The sequence below is a fragment of the Oncorhynchus clarkii genome, unplaced genomic scaffold (assembly GCF_045791955.1).
Source record: "Oncorhynchus clarkii lewisi isolate Uvic-CL-2024 unplaced genomic scaffold, UVic_Ocla_1.0 unplaced_contig_12990_pilon_pilon, whole genome shotgun sequence".
NCBI lineage: Eukaryota > Metazoa > Chordata > Actinopteri > Salmoniformes > Salmonidae > Oncorhynchus > Oncorhynchus clarkii.
This window is the reverse complement of record NW_027259508.1, coordinates 25,001-29,667: the sequence shown is the minus strand read 5'-3', so window position 1 is coordinate 29,667 and position 4,667 is coordinate 25,001. Positions and strand designations below refer to the sequence as shown.

Here is a 4,667-nt window from a genome sequence, read left to right as displayed (position 1 = left end):
AAAATGTATTTTTCAGTTTCAACTATGGTACTTATTGAATGTATCAACGAGTGCTGTTTCCACAGAGGTTCAAACCGGGGACCTTTTGCATGTTAAGCGCACGTGATAAGAGCTACATTACAGAAACTTCTGCTTGAGATACCTGCAAGAAGTAAACTGCATTTTCTTATAGTCAGAGCATGTATTTGAATTTCCAAAACAAGGTATTTATGAAAGCAACTCATCTCTTTTATAAATACGGTACTTACTGCATGTGTCAAAGAGGACTGTTTCCGCCCGGTTTCGAACCAGGGACCTTTCGCGTGTAAAGCGAACGTGATAACCACTACACTACAGAAACTGCTGCTAATATTATCAGCAAGGAGTAACCCGAGTTTTACATATATTCATTGCATGTATTCGAATTTCCAAAAAAAGCCATTCATGACAATATATATTCTCTGTTGTTGATACAGCACTAACTGCATGTGTCAAAGAGCACTGTTTCTGCCAGCTGTAGCTGCAGCTGTACATAGTCTATTGGTAAATAGCCCACCCATTTTCACCTACCTCATCCCCATACTGTTTTTATTTATTTATTTTTCTGCTCTTTTGCACACCAATATCTCTATCTCTACCTTTACATAACCATCTGATCATTTATCACTCCAGTGTTAATCTGCATAATTGTAATTATTTGCCTACCTTCTCATGCCTTTTGCACACAATGTATATATAGACTCCCCTTTTTTCTACTGTGTTATTGACTTGTTAATTGTTTACTCCATGTGTAACTCTGTGTTGTCTGTTCACACTGCTATGCCTTATCTTGGCCAGGTCGCAGTTGCAAATGAGAACTTGTTCTCAACTAGCCTACCTGGTTAAATAAAGGTGAAATAAAAAAATAAAAAAAATATGTTACTTACTGCATGTGTCAAAGAGGACTGTTTCCGCCCGGTTTCGAACCAGGGACTTTTCGCGTGTAAAGCGAACATGATAACCACTACACTACAGAAACTGCTGCTAGTATTATCAGCAAGGAGTAACCCAAGTTTTACATATATTCATTGCATGTATTCGAATTTCCAAAAAAAACCATTCATGAGAATATATATTCTCTGTTGTCGATACAGCACTAACTGCATGTGTCAAAGAGCACTGTTTCTGCCAGGTTTTGAACCACAGACCTTTCGCATGTAAGACGAACGTGATAAACACTACACTACAGAAACTGCTGCATTAGTTATCAGCAAGGAGTAAACCAAATTTTACAAATATTTATTGCATGTATTCGAATTTCCAAAATACGGCATATATTAGAACAATTATTCTCTGTTACAAATACAGTACTTATTGGATTTGTCAAAGATAACTGTTTCCGCCCGGTTTCGAACCAGGGACCTTTCGCGTGTAAAGCGAACGTGATAACCACTACACTACAGAAACTGCTGCTAATATTATCAGCAAGGAGCAACCCGAGTTTTACATTTATTCATTGCATGCATTCGAATTTCCAAAATACGGCATTTATTAGAACAGTTATTCTCTGTTACAAATACAGTACTTACTGGATTTGTCATAGAGAACTGTTTCCGCCCGGCTTCGAACCGGGGACCATTCGTGTGTAAAGCAATCTTGATAACTACTAAACTAGAGAAACTGCTGCTAGAATTATTACTGTGGAGTAAACCAAATTGTACATATATTCATCGCACAAATTCGAAATTCCAACATAATGCATTTATGAAAATTCTCTGTTACAAATACAGTACTTCTCACATGTGTCAGAGACCTCTGTTTCCGCCCAGCATCGAAAAGTATACATTTTGCGTCTTAAGTGAACTTGATAACAACTAGGCTATGGAATCTTTTGATTCCCAAAGGAAGGCATTAATGAAAAATGTATTTTTCAGTTTCAACAATGGTACTTATTGAATGTATCAACAAGTGCTGTTTCCACAGAGGTTCAAACCAGGGACCTTTTGCATGTTAAGCGCACGTGATAACTGCTACACTACAGAAACTTCTGCTTGAGATACCTGCAAGAAGTAAACTGAATTTTCTTATAGTCAGTGCATGTATTTGAATTTCCAAAATAAGGTATTTATGAAAGCAACTCATCTCTTTTATAAATATGTTACTTACTGCATGTGTCAAAGAGGACTGTTTCCGCCCGGTTTCGAACCAGGGACCTTTCGCGTGTTAAGCAAACGTGATAACCACTACACTACAGAAACTGCTGCTAGTATTATCAGCAAGGAGCAACCCGAGTTTTACAGATATTCATTGCATGCATTCGAATTTCCAAAAAAAGCCATTTATTAGAACAACTATTCTCTGTAACAAATACACTACTTACTGGATTTGTCAAAGAGAACTGTTTCCGCCCGGCTTCAAACCGGGGACCATTCGTGTGTAAAGCAAACTTGATAACTACTAAACTAGAGAAACTGCTGCTAGAATTATTACTGTGGAGTTAACCAAATTGTACATATATTCATCGCACGAATTCGAAATTCCAACATAATGCATTTATGAAAATTCTCTGTTACAAATACAGTACTTCTCACATGTGTCAGAGACCTCTGTTTCCGCCCAGCATCGAAAAGTATACATTTTGCGTCTTAAGTGAACTTGATAACAACTAGGCTATGGAATCTTTTGATTCCCAAAGGAAGGCATTAATGAAAAATGTATTTTTCAGTTTCAACAATGGTACTTATTGAATGTATCAACAAGTGCTGTTTCCACAGAGGTTCAAACCAGGGACCTTTTGCATGTTAAGCGCACGTGATAACTGCTACACTACAGAAACTTCTGCTTGAGATACCTGCAAGAAGTAAACTGAATTTTCTTATAGTCAGTGCATGTATTTGAATTTCCAAAATAAGGTATTTATGAAAGCAACTCATCTCTTTTATAAATATGTTACTTACTGCATGTGTCAAAGAGGACTGTTTCCGCCCGGTTTCGAACCAGGGACTTTTCGCGTGTAAAGCAAACATGATAACCACTACACTACAGAAACTGCTGCTAGTATTATCAGCAAGGAGTAACCCAAGTTTTACATATATTCATTGCATGTATTCGAATTTCCAAAAAAAACCATTCATGAGAATATATATTCTCTGTTGTCGATACAGCACTAACTGCATGTGTCAAAGAGCACTGTTTCTGCCAGGTTTTGAACCACAGACCTTTCGCATGTAAGACGAACGTGATAAACACTACACTACAGAAACTGCTGCATTAGTTATCAGCAAGGAGTAAACCAAATTTTACAAATATTTATTGCATGTATTCGAATTTCCAAAATACGGCATTTATTAGAACAATTATTCTCTGTTACAAATACAGTACTTACTGGATTTGTCAAAGAGAACTGTTTCCGCCCGGTTTCGAACCAGGGACCTTTCGCGTGTAAAGCGAACGTGATAACCACTACACTACAGAAACTGCTGCTAGTATTATCAGCAAGGAGCAACCCGAGTTTTACAGATATTCATTGCATGCATTCGAATTTCCAAAATACGGCATTTATTAGAACAGTTATTCTCTGTTACAAATACAGTACTTACTGGATTTGTCATAGAGAACTGTTTCCGCCCGGCTTCGAACCGGGGACCATTCGTGTGTAAAGCAATCTTGATAACTACTAAACTAGAGAAACTGCTGCTAGAATTATTACTGTGGAGTTAACCAAATTGTACATATATTCATCGCACGAATTCGAAATTCCAACATAATGCATTTATGAAAATTCTCTGTTACAAATACAGTACTTCTCACATGTGTCAGAGACCTCTGTTTCCGCCCAGCATCGAAAAGTATACATTTTGCGTCTTAAGTGAACTTGATAACAACTAGGCTATGGAATCTTTTGATTCCCAAAGGAAGGCATTAATGAAAAATGTATTTTTCAGTTTCAACAATGGTACTTATTGAATGTATCAACGAGTGCTGTTTCCACAGAGGTTCAAACCAGGGACCTTTTGCATGTTAAGCGCACGTGATAACTGCTACACTACAGAAACTTCTGCTTGAGATACCTGCAAGAAGTAAACTGAATTTTCTTATAGTCAGAGCATGTATTTGAATTTCCAAAACAAGGTATTTATGAAAGCAACTCATCTCTTTTATAAATACGTTACTTACTGCATGTGTCAAAGAGGACTGTTTCCGCCCGGTTTCAAACCAGGTACCTTTCGCGTGTAAAGCGAACGTGATAACCACTACACTACAGAAACTGCTGCTAGTATTATCAGCAAGGAGTAACCCGAGTTTTACAGATATTCATTGCATGTATTCGAATTTCCAAAAAAAGCCATTTATGAGAAGATATATTCTCTGTTGTTGATACAGCACTAACTGCATGTGTCAAAGAGCACTGTTTCTGCCAGGTTTTGAACCACAGACCTTTCGCATGTAAGACGAACGTGATAACCACTACACTACAGAAACTGCTGCATTAGTTACCAGCAAGGAGTAAACCAAATTTTACAAATATTTATTGCATGTATTCGAATTTCCAAAATACTGCATTTATTAGAACAATTATTCTCTGTTACAAATACAGTACTTACTGGATTTGTCAAAGAGAACTGTTTCCTTCCGGTTTCGAACCAGGGACCTTTCGCATGTAAAGCGAACGTGATAACCACTACACTACAGAAACTGCTGTTAATATT

General features: G+C 37.3%; 9 non-coding genes across 9 annotated transcripts; all 9 read right to left on the bottom strand.

Annotated features, from left to right (window-relative positions):
• Positions 1–267: 267 nt before the first annotated feature.
• On the bottom strand, positions 268–340 carry trnav-uac (transfer RNA valine (anticodon UAC)). The gene has a single exon. It is a non-coding gene; the product is annotated as a tRNA-Val (tRNA).
• A 584-nt stretch (positions 341–924) lies between these two features.
• On the bottom strand, positions 925–997 carry trnav-uac (transfer RNA valine (anticodon UAC)). The gene has a single exon. It is a non-coding gene; the product is annotated as a tRNA-Val (tRNA).
• Positions 998–1,352: 355 nt separating this feature from the next.
• trnav-uac (transfer RNA valine (anticodon UAC)) lies at positions 1,353–1,425 on the bottom strand. Its single transcript has one exon. It is a non-coding gene; the product is annotated as a tRNA-Val (tRNA).
• Positions 1,426–2,143: 718 nt separating this feature from the next.
• On the bottom strand, positions 2,144–2,216 carry trnav-aac (transfer RNA valine (anticodon AAC)). Its single transcript has one exon. It is a non-coding gene; the product is annotated as a tRNA-Val (tRNA).
• A 718-nt stretch (positions 2,217–2,934) lies between these two features.
• Positions 2,935–3,007, bottom strand: trnav-uac (transfer RNA valine (anticodon UAC)). Its single transcript has one exon. It is a non-coding gene; the product is annotated as a tRNA-Val (tRNA).
• A 355-nt stretch (positions 3,008–3,362) lies between these two features.
• Positions 3,363–3,435, bottom strand: trnav-uac (transfer RNA valine (anticodon UAC)). The gene has a single exon. It is a non-coding gene; the product is annotated as a tRNA-Val (tRNA).
• A 718-nt stretch (positions 3,436–4,153) lies between these two features.
• On the bottom strand, positions 4,154–4,226 carry trnav-uac (transfer RNA valine (anticodon UAC)). The gene has a single exon. It is a non-coding gene; the product is annotated as a tRNA-Val (tRNA).
• A 141-nt stretch (positions 4,227–4,367) lies between these two features.
• On the bottom strand, positions 4,368–4,440 carry trnav-uac (transfer RNA valine (anticodon UAC)). The gene has a single exon. It is a non-coding gene; the product is annotated as a tRNA-Val (tRNA).
• A 141-nt stretch (positions 4,441–4,581) lies between these two features.
• Positions 4,582–4,654, bottom strand: trnav-uac (transfer RNA valine (anticodon UAC)). Its single transcript has one exon. It is a non-coding gene; the product is annotated as a tRNA-Val (tRNA).
• Positions 4,655–4,667: the final 13 nt, after the last annotated feature.